We start from the raw sequence: 13,101 nt of genomic DNA on the forward strand, positions 1-13,101 counted from the left end.
TTGTCCTAGGACTAAGTTCTTGCTCTCTGTGTGGTCCAGTACACTTCTTAGATATGACACCAGTTTTCTAGTCTACTAAAGATAAAATACATGCTGAGTAAGGAATGCCTTTACATTTTTCTCCCCAGACAAGGACAATTAACATTCTAGTTTTTGTCCTGACCTAGAGAAATGGGTGCAAGGAAGATAAGGCAAATCTTTAAATCTGCATTTGGTCAGATAATAGTGACTATTTCTCTTCAACGTAGATCTTGCTATTGACATCCATGCCTTTTTCATTTTCATATTGGATAACTACAGTCTGCTCTACACATGGGTAGAGTTGAAGATCATTTGGAATCTATAGCAGATGCAGAATGTGGGAATTTATCTGCCTAAACATATTGACCATATAGGAAAAATATATCACTTCTCCAGACACTACATTGGTTTCTTCTTCACTTCTGGTTTCAATTCAAATTGTTGGCCTCATTCTTTAAAACCCTATATGGCTAGGGTCCAGCATACCTAAAAGACCTCCCCTTCCCCATCCAAATCTACTGCCATGAAGATAGAGATGTCCAATGGCTTGAGTTCACAGCCTCCAGATTTTAATATTTGGCAGCTGGTTGTGGTGGGTTTCAGTGCAGGGCCTTTGATTGTGGAATTCACTACCGATTCCTTGGTCTGAAAGAACCCAAATATGCTGGGCATCATACTAAGTAGCACAGCCATCTGTTTTCCTGAGCCATTCACTAGGAGCGGGAGCAGATGAAATGAGTATCATGTTTATTTGGATTCAAGGGTGGAGATTTATTTTTGTTGATTCTTAAAATTGATACTTGGAGCATTCTGATTTTTAAATGTTCTACATGGGTATTGGGCACGGTCAACACTGGGGTGCCTCCTTCTGGCTGTTCTGGGAAGGAGTTCCTTCCAGGTCCAACACCCCCTTCTGTCACTCATTCGTGCATCCTGCTGCCTCTCTCTCTCTCTGTGACTCAGGGTCCTCTCTCTTCATTGTATTGGCCCTCAGCCAGGTCACTGTGTGTTATTCCCTTCTGGGGGTTATAAAAGTCTGTCCATCCAAAAGTGGTGGTCTTCTCCCACACTGCCAGGACTGTGCCACTTCCCCAGTGGCTGGTAGGGGAACCTGGGCTCACTCTCTACTCGAGGTTCCATCTCTGGGTCCTTCTAATCAGCAGCCAATGTCGGCACCATCTAAACTGCCATTTCCCTGAGCTCTGCCCCTATATTTCCTTCCTTTCCTCCAGAGCCCTCACTGTGGCCTCCTTCTGCTGCCAACTTCCTGGCTTTATACTAGCCACTTCAGTTCTTCTCAGCTGGGTTCCATCATCATTCAGGGGTTACACAGGCCACCTCGGCTGTGGCTTATCTGGTTAATTGGCCACTTCTCAGCCTCATCACCCCCTTCTAGGCTAGCATGGGGATGAACACCCCATCACAGACAAATTTTCAGAAACTGAAAACCAACAAAAGCCATGCCCACTTTTTGTTCTATATGGCCTGCAGCAGGTTTGAGAGCATGCAGAGGGTGCATAACCATAAAAGCTGGCCAGTCAGGGCTACTTAAGCAGAGAAGATGCTTGTGACTTTGCACCATGGGGCACAACTATCTGTTCACGAGACTTGGTGAGCCAATGGTCTGCTTCTTGAGATGTACATAATGTGTTCCCTGAATAACTTTGTATGAGATTTGGACATCAGAGAATGTGGGGAGAAAAGTGAGAGGTGAGTTTTAAGTGTGACCGCACAGTTATAAACAATAGGTGAAATTTCCTTTGGCAGCTCTCAAAGGTTGGGAAGGGAAGGGATGAACCACAGGTCTGAACCCTGGTTCTAGGCTGCAGTAGTGGTAGATTCCATCTCCCCAGCTGCTCTGGACCCATGACCCATACAGCCTGGATGCTCTGGTTTTATGCAAGTGGAAACAGTCTCGCTTAGTGGATGTAAACAGGAGATCTGGAGTTAAGGTTGTTTTTGGCAGTGCTCCTCCTGCTCATTCAGCAGATTCACTTTTGCACGTGAGATATTTGGCTGACTGTTGAAATAAAAGCCACACGCTTACTTGATCAAAGTTAAGGTTGAGAAGGAGGAATCACTTAAATATCCAGGGATATCTCCAGCTATCTTTCATGTAAAGACAAATAGAGAGAAAATGACAGAAAGGGAAAAAGGGTGAAGATGAAAGAAGAGAGCCCAAAGAAATTGAACCTTCTGGGAATTCATAGAGGTGATATCTTGGGATGGAGAAGTCACCACTAGACACTAAAACAACAGTTAGATCACAGGGGAGATCACCACAAGGATGGATCCAGTCCAGGAGAATGGAGTGCTGGGGCCTCATAGACTCTACCGCAGAAAAGCCTAATAAAAAAAAATCATACTTATCAGTTTCCCATTCATTATCATAGTATTTGAGCACCTAATCCTGTATACCATAGACACAGGGAGATATGTTCAGACAAGTGTAGCCTGCCTGGCTCTAGGAATTATTTTGGGGAAGTTCTCTGTCCTGTGTTATACAGGAGGTCAGACTAGATAATCACAATGGTCCCTTCTGGCCTTGGAAATCTATAAATCTATGAACCAAGGAAGCTTCCAGAGCTTCTGGCTCACAGATGCAGAAGTTAGCTTTGGACGGCTCAGGCTCTCGAACATTTGATTTGAGAAAAATTAAACCCAGAAAATGTTCAGAAGCTCTTTTCCTAAAATCCACTTTCAAAATAATTTGGAAAGAAAGACAAATCTTATTTTATACGCACTTATTCTGTGACATTTTTAGCACACCTCTTGCACTATCTGAATAAGAAATACATTTTTTTTAAAAGTAGAAGCAGCACTTCTGGAATTTAAGCTGTGAAATGGCCCAGCGCTGCAGGGATGAAAATGACCTACACGGAGGTATATTAATTACTTTTCTTCTCTGCAGCATCCTGATAATCTTTCATTACCTTGTAAACCTTGCTGTGCAAAGTATTTAACTCCTATTTCAGTGCTTTCTTACCTTGCCAGTTTCAAGTTGCATTAGTCAAACATTTAATGTACCTAGAAAGAATTTCTGCCTGGATGTCCCTTGCTTTTTTGTTACAAAAAAGTAGCTTTAATTTATTAGCCCTTTATGTGTGTTCACTTTTTAGAGCCTTTTTATTTACAGTGTATTACACCACAAGGAACTGTTCAGCAATATCATATCTCAATAAGCAGAATATAATCAAAGTCTATGTTAAATCACTCAGATCAGAGCTAAGGGCAGAAGTCTGTCTTTCCTCTGCCTCAACGAGTCCGGGGCTTTTAAAAAAAAAGGACTGATTTTTAATACCATACACTGATGCAAAATATGGCTACAAAGGGGTAAACTAAAAGCAAATTTTCATCTTAAGTCTAGATTGTCTTGCTTTTAGTAATTTTAAAACTAATGGCTGATGAAGCAGCTATATTGTAAACCAACATAGCTTGGATTTGAAATCACATAGAAGACCAGAGATAATAATACATCTGACAATAAATAAAGCCATTATGTGCTCTAGTCTGAGTAGAACAACTGCTGTGAATGCCTCCCCCCTCCATTCTTGTTTACTTTGTCTCAAAATATGCTATAATTAAGCCTTTTCTAGCAGCTTCCGTGTTGTCTTTTCAGATCCAGTGCAAATCTGTTTCTTTTTTGAATTAACATTTGAAAAGGGAACGTAGCCCTGAGGAAGTAAGGGGATAATAGCACAGCCTATCTGGTCAAATGTCACACAGATTGGTGATGCGCAGGACTTTCCCTACTGTTTTGCCAGTAAACTCCAATCCTGACCTGCAGCACTTCAGCTGCACCAGTCCCACATATCTTCCTGAGAAGAGGCTGCCAAACGACATAGTGTTTGGGGGATAGAGACAAATCTCCACAGGTGTTGGACAAGACAAACGCACTTTTTACTTGCCACCTAAATTAGGATTTAAACAGATATCTCTGGAAGAGAGAGGCTAGTACTTTAGCTCTCTGGGCCACATAGCTTCTTCTACAAGTCATCTTGAACAAGTACTTGATGGGTTGGCCTTAGTGGTCTAACGCAAACTAACCTTTATTAAAAAGGGAGTGCTATTGCTCATTATCATGTGTGTTAACAGGCAACATATTTTGGCCCTGGCATATTCAAAATGATGATCACAATCCTGCCAGGTGAGGAGCGTGGCCCTGGCAGTGTTGGGCCTTAAGCAGGAAAAGGTACTGAGGGACTGAATGCTTTCTTCATGGACTGTCTTCTGAAAAGGGAGACCAGCTACTAGAAGAAATGGTGTCAGCATCAATAGAAGGAGAGTAGGGTTGAATTTAAGAGACATCCATCTGTATGTTTTGATTGTCTTTGGAGTAATCTCTCTGACAATCTGAACAGAAAGAAAAGATATGGGGAAAGATACAGCAATAATTCTGTCTTAGGGCCCCGTCCTACACCCTAAGAAGTTTTGCCAGTATCTTCCATGGATGGGGAATAGAATCCTTAAATTATTTTGGTGATGAAACCTGGGGTCCAATCCTTCCTTTTGTCTCAATAAGGTCTACAGGATCAGATCCTAAGAGTTATCCATCTTTCTTCAATATTTCCAAGGCACCTATCACTGTGATATCCAGCTTCTTTCTTCACAGAAAACTGGCTGCTGTGGTGGATAGTGCTATGTTATATGAAATCTGGATATATTGTGTAGGCAAGTTTGTTTAAACTATTCAGGTCCATTCTTTCCATAAAGGAATCAATCTAGGAAGTGAAATGTCCCTTACCACTAGAGTATTTAAGTGCCTGATAAAGCATGCTCTACGATAATTTTTTTTTTGTAATGTGATGTAGGACTTACACTAAATAAGAACAGCAATTCTGGGTCAGACCAATTGCCCATTTAGTCCAGTATCCTGTCTTCCGACAGTGGCCAATGCCAGGTACTTCAGAGGGAATGAACAGAACAGGTAATCATCAAGTGATCCATCCCTTGTTGCTCATTCCTAGATTCTGGCAACTGAGGCTAGGGACATCACCCCATCCATCCTGGCTTATAGCCATTGATGGACCTATCCTCCATGAACTTATCTCATTCTTTTTTGAAATAAGTTATACTCTTGGCCTTCACAGAATCCTCTGGCAAAGAGTTCCATAGATAAACTGTGCATTGTGTGAAGAAATACTTCCTTTTGTTTGTTTTAAACCTGCTGCCTCTGAATTTCATTTGATGACCCCTACTTCTTGTGTTATGAGAAGGAGTAAATAACACTTCCTTATTTACTTTCTCCACACCCGTCATGATTTTATAGACCTTTATTATATCCCACCTTAGTCATCTTTTTTCCAAGCTGAATAGTCCAAGTCTTATTAATCTCTCCTCATATGGAAACTGTTCTATATCCCCACTAAATTTTGTTGCCTTTTTCTGTACCTTTTCAAATTCCAATACATTTTCTGAGATGGGGCGACCACATCTGTATGCAATATTCAAAATGTGGCCATACCATGGATTTATATAGACACAATATGATATTTTCGTTCTTATTTTCTATCCCTTCCCTAATGATTCCCCACATTCTCTTGGCTTTTTTGACTGCCACTGCACATTGAAGGGATGTTTTCAAAGAACTATCCACAATGACTCCAAGATCTATTTCTTGAGTGGTAACAGCTAATTTAGATCCCATCATTTTATATGCATAGTTGGGATTATGTTTTCTAATGTTTTCTACTTTGCATTTATCAACACTGAATTTCATCTGCCGTTTTGTTGCCAAGTCACCCAGTTTTGTGAGATCCCTTTGTAACTCTTTTCAGGCTGCTTTGAACTTAACCATCTTGAGTAGTGTTGTATCATCAAAGCCTTGAGGTAAGTGCACGAGCAGGAGAGTGAAAAAGGGGAGGACTCCTGCCTCATACAGAGAAAGCGGGACGATCAGCGAATTATCTTAAGTGCTTATACACAAATGCAAGAAGCCTGGGAAACAAACAGGGAGAACTGGAAGTCCTGGTACAGTCAAGGAATTATGATTTGATTGGAATAACAGAGACTTGGTGGGATAACTCACATGACTGGAGTACTGTCATGGATGGATATAAACTGTTCAGGAAGGACAGACAGGGCAGAAAAGATGGGGGAGTTGCATTGTATATACGAGAGCAGTGTGACTGCTCAGAGCTCCGGTTTGAAACTGCAGAAAAACCTGAGAGTCTCTGGATTAAGTTTAGAAGTGTGAACAACAAGGGTGATGTCATGGTGGGAGCCTGCTATAGACCACTGGACCAGGGGGATGAGGTGGACAAGGCTTTCTTCCGGCAACTAACAGAAGTTACTAGATCACAAGCCCTGGTTCTCATGGGAGATTTCAATCACCCTGATATCTGCTTAGAGAGCAATACAGCAGTGCACAGACAATCCAGGAAGTTTTTGGAAAGTGTAGGGGACAATTTCCTGGTGCAAGTGCTGGAGGAACCAACTAGGGGCAGAGCTCTTCTTGACCTGCTTCTCACAAACCGAGAAGAATTAGTAGGGGAAGCAAAAGTGGATGGGAACCTAGGAGGCAGTGACCATGAGATGGTCGAGTTCAGGATCCTGACACAAGGAAGAAAGGAGAGCAGCAGAATACGGACCCTGGACTTCAAAAAAGCAGACTTTGACTCCCTCAGGGAACTGATGGGCAGGATCCCCTGGGAGAATAACATGAGGGGGAAAGGAGTCCAGGAGAGTTGGCTGTATTTTAAAGAATCCTTATTGAGGTTGCACAAACAAACCATCCCGATGTGTAGAAAGATTAGTAAATATGGCAGGCAACCAGCCTGGCTTAACAATGATATCCTTGCTGATCTTACACACAAAAAAGTTTACAATAAATGGAAGATCGGACAAATGACCAGGGAGGAGTACAAAAATATTGCTCAGGCATGCACGAGTGAAATCAGGAAGGCCAAATCACACCTGGAGTTGCAGCTAGCAAGAGATGTTAAGAGTAACAAGAAGGGTTTCTTCAGGTATGTTAGCAACAAGAAGAAAGTCAAGGAAAGTGTGGGCCCCTTACTGAATGAGGGAGGCAACCTTGTGACAGAGGATGTGGAAAAAGCTAATGTACTCTGCTTTTTTTGGCTCTGTCTTCACGAACAAGGTCAGCTCCCAAACTGCTGCACAGGGCAGCACAGCATGGGGAGGAGGTGACCAGCCCTCTGTCGAGAAAAAAGTGGTTTAGGACTATTTAGAAAAGCTGGACAAGCACAAGTCCAGTGGACTGGATGCACTGCATCCAAGCGTGCAAAAGGAGTTGGCAGATGTGTTTGCAGAATCATTGGCCATTATTTCTGAAAACTCATTGCGATCGGGGGAGGTCCCAGACGACTGGAAAAAGGCTAATGTCGTGCCCATCTTTAAAAAAGGGAAGAAGGAGAATCCAGGGAACTACAGGCCAGTCAGCCTCACCTCAGTCCCTGGAAAAATCATGAAGCAGGTCCTCAAGGAATCAATTCTGAAGCACTTAGAGGACAGGAAAGTGAACAGGCACAGACAACATGGATTCACCAAGGGCAAGTCATGCCTAACGAACCTAATTGCCTTCTATGATGAGATAACTGGTTCTGTGGATGAGGGGAAAGCAGTGGATGTGTTATTCCTTGACAATAGCAAAACTTTTGATACGGTCTCCCACAGTATTCTTGCCAGCAAGTTGACGAAGTATGGGCTGGATGAATGGACTATAAGGTGGATAGAAAGCTGGCTAGATCATCGGGCTCAATGGGTAGTGATCAATGGCTCCTTGTCTAGTTGGCAGCCGGGATCAAGGTGGATTGCCCCACGGGTCGGTCCTGGGGCCGGTTTTGTTCAATATCTTCATTAATGATCTGGAGGGTGGCGTGGATTGCACCCTCAGCAAGTTTTCAGATGACACTAAAACTGGGAGGGAGTGGTAGATATGCTGGAGGGTAGGGATAGGATACAGAGGGACCTAGACAAATGAGAGGATTGGGCCAAAAGAAATCTGATGAGGTTCAACAAGGACAAGTGCAGAGTCCTGCACTTAGGATGGAAGAATCCCATGCACCAGACTAGGGACCAAGTGGCTAGACAGATTAGGGACTAAGTGGCTAGGCAGCAGTTCTGCAGAAAAGGACCTAGGGGTTACAGTGGATGAGAAGCTGGATATGAGTCAGCAGTGTGCCCTTGTTGCCAAGAAGGCTAACGGCATTTTGGGCTGTATAAGTAAGAGCATTGCCAGCAGATCAAGGGACGTGATCATTCCCCTCTATTCGACATTGGTGAGGCTTCATCTGGAGTACTGTGTCCAGTTTTGGTCCCCACACTACAAGAAGGATGTGGAAAAATTGGAAAGAGTCCAGCGGAGGGCAACAAAAATAATTAAGGGGCTGGAACACATGACTTATGAGGAGAGGCTGAGGGAACTGGGATTGTTTAGTCTGCAGAAGAGAAGAATGAGGGGGGATCTGATAGCTGCTTTCAACTACCTGAGAGGATGGATCTAGACTGTTCTCAGTGGTAGCAGATGACAGAACGAGGAGTAATGGTCTCAAGTTGCAGCAGGGGAGGTTTAGGTTGGATGTTTGCAGGGGTGAAAGTGAGCCGGCAGGGGCCGGTACTGTGTACTGGTAAGAACCGCACCGGCCCATACCCAGCCCACATTAAAGCGTTTCCGCGGCAGCGCTTTAATGTCCCTGCCCCTTTTGCCTCCCCTGTCGATGCCCTGCTGGTAGGGTCTGTACTGGTCAGGCCATCGACGGAGAGGGGGGAAGGGGCAGCAACGTTAAAGCGCTGCCCTGGCAAAGGACCATCCTTAAAGCGCTGCCACAGCAGTGTTTTAATGTCCCTGCCCCTTCCCCCTGTCGGCGGCCCCGCTGGTCGGGTCCGTCCCAGCAGGGCCGCCAACAGGGGAGACAAAAGGGGCAGGGACATTGAAGCACTGCCGCAGCAGCGCTTTAAGGACGGTCCTTTACCGCCGCCGCGCTTTTATGTTGCTGCGCCCTCCCGTCGGCGGGGCCGCGGCAAAGGACCCTGCAGCGCTTTAACTCTCCTGCCCCTTTTGGCCCCCCCGGCCGCCGACAAAGGGAGCAGCTGCCCTGGGGCCGGCGATTTAAAAGGGCCCGGGGCTCCAGACACCACTGCTGCTACGGTGGCAGCGGCATCCGGAGCCCTAGGCCCTTTAAATCAACACAGGAGCCCGGGGCGGCGCGGGCCAGCCAAACTGGAAGGGCTGGCTGGGGGACGCTGACTCCCCCAGGCCCGCCCCTTCTACCCGAGTCCCCGCCCCTTCTGGAGGCCGGAGCTGTCCCACCCCTACCGGTAAGTGGCCTCAGTTACTTTCATCCCTGGATGTTAGGAAAAGCTTTTTCACTAGGAGGGTGGTAAAGTACTGGAATGCGTTACCTAGGGAGGTGGTGGAATCTCCTTCCTTTGAGGTTTTCAAGGTCAGGCTTGACAAAGCCCTGGCTGGGATGATTTAGTTGGGGATTGGTCCTGCTTTGAGCAGGGGGTTGGACTAGATGACCTCCTGAGGTCCCTTCCAACCCTGATATTCTATGATCTGCAAATTTTGCCACCTCACTGTTTACCTCTTTTTACAGATCATTTATGATTATGTTGAATAGGACTGTCCCAGTACAAACCCCTGGGAGACACTACTATTTACCTCTCTCCATTTTGAAAACTGACCATTTATTCCTACTCTTTGTTTCCTATCTTTTAACCAGTTACTGATCCATGAGAGGACCTTCCCTGACTTTGCTTAAAAGCCTTGTCAAAGGCTTTCTGAAAATCTAAGTACACTATATCCACTGAATCACCCTTGTCCACATGCTTATTGACCCCTTCAAAGAATTCTAGTAGATTGGTGAGGTATGATTTCCCTTTATAAAAATCATGTTGATTCTTCCCCAACAAATCGTGTTCATCTGTGTGTCTGATAACTCTGTTCTTTACTATAGTTTCAAGCAATTTGCCTGGTACTGAAGTTAGGCTTGTACTGGCCTGTAATTGCCATGATCTCCTCTGGAGCCTTTTTTAAAAATTGGCATCTCATTAGCTATACTCCAGTCATCTGGTACAGAAGCTGATTTAAATGATAGGTTACATATCACAGTTAGTACTTCTGCAATTTCACATTTGAGTTCCTTCAGAACTCTTGGGTGAATACCATCTGGTCCTAGTGACTTATTACTGTTTAACTGTGTACATGCTATATTACATAGAGTTTATGTGGATGCATTTATCATAACGAAACTATCCTTCTCTGAATATATTGTCTGAACTCTGTTTTGTGGTCTCTTTTTATTTTAATTTTTTAGAAGTGCCTACTAACCAGAAAGCATTTTGGAGTAGCATTTCTATTTACTTCTAGCTAGAAGATATTTTAGTTCAGGAAGAACTGCCACTACTTCTTTTATCAGGCACCTTTGGATAAATATAAATTTCAGTTGCCATGCGAACACGGACTCACTCATTTGATTCCAGTAAAACAAATAAAAAAATTAGTGACACTGCCTTGTAAAATATAATAACAATACAACAACAAAGCTGCAGGTCTTGCCAATCACAGTGGATTTTACAATTCAACCCTTACTTAGTATAAATTTTCTGTCAGTGTTTATTTAAGGTTCAACTGCTTCTTTTCAACAGAATTATGACTACTGTAAAATAGCCAAAATATTCAGGAGCTTGAAAATGTAAATTCAATGCATGGGTGAATTCCTTCAGTCAGTTTGTTTACCATATAAGTCATTATCAGGCTCATTTTCATCATGTTCATTTGCCATCAACCTCACACTCTCTCCTCACACCAGATTCTCTTTATGTTTTTTTTCCAGGATTTTATAGTAGCAATGGTTAGTAGGAAAAAATTAAATTAAAAAAAACCACAATACTTTAAGGTTGAAAAAATACAAGATGTACCTGAAATTTGCTGCACTTGGTGTGCAGTTGTTCCCCATCAACTTTGATTTTCAGAACTGAAACAATGTTTAACTTCACAATGTCAGGATAAATAGGAAAACTGATGTATCAAAGCTTCAAAGACAGATCGGGGAAAGAAGTAACTCTTCCTGATAGCAAGTTGATAGCAGGATAAAGAAACAGCCCACAGAGTTGCTACTTGTCTGGAAATGACGTCCTACTAAAACTCTATTGTGATATCCCCATGCTTTTAGCTGATAAATTATTATTAGAACACTAATCACTCATCCTTTCCTACGTGAAAATATGCTGTTACTGAAGTGCTGCAGTTTTATTACATCATAGTTTCAGAAAGTTCAGCATGCCTAAAAAAAGAAAAAATGGCCTGTCAATGGCCCTACAACTGCCTTCCAAGAGGTTGAGTGTTAGCAGTTACAAGGTTGGTAACCCATGAAAAAATATTTTGCTATAGCCTGATAGTTGTCATAGTCAAGCACTGTACCTGGGGTGGGACCATTTTTTTTTTTCTGAAAGCGCTGTCTTATGCACCTCCGTAGCCAAATAATAATATATGTGAGCGAAATTCAAAGTCTAAAATGAGACAAAGGTGATTTCTGATACACTCTGAGCCCTCACCTGAACGGCTGTGGGTCATGGTCCCTTAGCTGCTCTCCGCTATACCTTATAGGCACATGCATGCTAACTCTACAACCAGTCTCTGTCCAGTTAAACAGCTTCACTCGCCTTCCGGAAAGCCCTGTCTCAAAGAATTAGCCTTCTGCATAAATCCATTGGTTCACATTATGAGCATCGCAAACGCAACCCCCCCCCTCCCCCCCGATTCTGTCTACCAGCGACTTCTGAACCACCTCGTCGTCGTCACAAAACTGTTTCCCTTCCGTTTTTTTCATATACTCAGTTATCCTGCAGGTGTCAGACTTCACTTGCAATAATCCAAACGATGGCACTTTCTACAATGTCAACAATTAAACTGATTGCGATTAAAAAAAAAAAAGCCACGTTTGTTATGTAAAGCAGGGGGAAGGGGGGGAACCTAAATGTTGCTTAATGCTAGGTCCAAGAGGGTACAAAACCCCTGTAGTCACCGCGTGCTTTTATTTGGGCAAAAGTTGGTTAATTCCAGTAATTGGTGGCGTCTCTTAAGAGGAACAACAATAAAACCAAAGCGTCAAGAAGAAAATATTCCAAAATGGGTGAGAACTTACTTGGTTTATATGCATGCGTTGCTATCCAGCGTTTTTACTTCAACTGTTATCAGGGCACATTTCAATTCCATTTATAAATTAAATCCATTTAGGATGGTTTTGGTTTTTTTGCAGTCGCCCACCTCATCCACTTTTCCCCATTTCTATGTTATTCTCTTCATCTTTCAGACACTCTCCCCCGATTCAGGTGGTCTTCAACACTTCCACCCAAGGAGACAGCGCCTGTAGCTTCGCTTTAGTGCAACAGATGAGTGGCAAATTCCTCCCGGGCTGTTTATTGTGGTGTCTCATTACTCTTCCTGGGAATCCCATACCGACTGGAAAAAGTAACAGTCCCTTCCCATGCAATGTTTCCCGTTGGAAGAGAAACTGGGAGGCATGAACATCAGAGGGAAAAGAACACAAATAAGCTGAACTTGATGCTTTCCTGCCCAGGAGATCCGCTCTCCGGTATTAAGACACCTCTGCCACAGGAGAGATACCTCTCACAGGAGATCACCCCTTGGACTGTCTTCGCGCTGGTTTCTTCTGTCAGCTTTCCCGCACGATCATTTCTTTCTGTCTTTCCCTCCTTGGTGTGTGGCGGAGCTGCTTCTCCTAGGGACTTTTTTTCTTTTGGTCTGGTGGGGAGGCACCGTAAATACCTAAAAGCGCCGCCTGCAGGATAATCAGGGGATCATACTGAAATCCCCACCGAGGAGCAAAGCCAGCTTTCTGCAGGCTTCGTTCCAATGGGTGCAGGTGGCCTCTTGCAGCCTCTCAGCCACCCTCCGCCTAGAGGCATTCCTCGCCAGTTTGGCGTGACCCTTTCCTTTCTTTTGCAAATGTTTTAGGCTGATTTTTTTATTATTATTATTTTCTATAAAAACGTCCAGGAGTGAAGTCAGGCGTGAACAGCCAACAATCAATGTCCTTACACCTTTCAGCTGTGCGCCAAGAAGAGCGAAAAGGACTGGTTAAAAAAAATAAA

General features: G+C 43.7%; 1 protein-coding gene across 1 annotated transcript in view; it reads right to left on the reverse strand.

Annotated features, from left to right (window-relative positions):
• TRPC4 (transient receptor potential cation channel subfamily C member 4) overlaps positions 1–12,687 on the reverse strand; it is a 206,463-nt gene extending 193,776 nt beyond the window's left edge. Inside the window, exon 1 of the mRNA XM_073342454.2 lies at positions 12,132–12,687. The gene's annotated coding sequence lies outside the window, so the exon portion shown is untranslated. The remainder of the gene's footprint in view (positions 1–12,131) is intronic.
• Between the last annotated feature and the right edge of the window lie 414 nt (positions 12,688–13,101).

This window comes from Lepidochelys kempii, chromosome 1 (assembly GCF_965140285.1).
Source record: "Lepidochelys kempii isolate rLepKem1 chromosome 1, rLepKem1.hap1, whole genome shotgun sequence".
Classification (NCBI taxonomy): Eukaryota; Metazoa; Chordata; order Testudines; family Cheloniidae; genus Lepidochelys; species Lepidochelys kempii.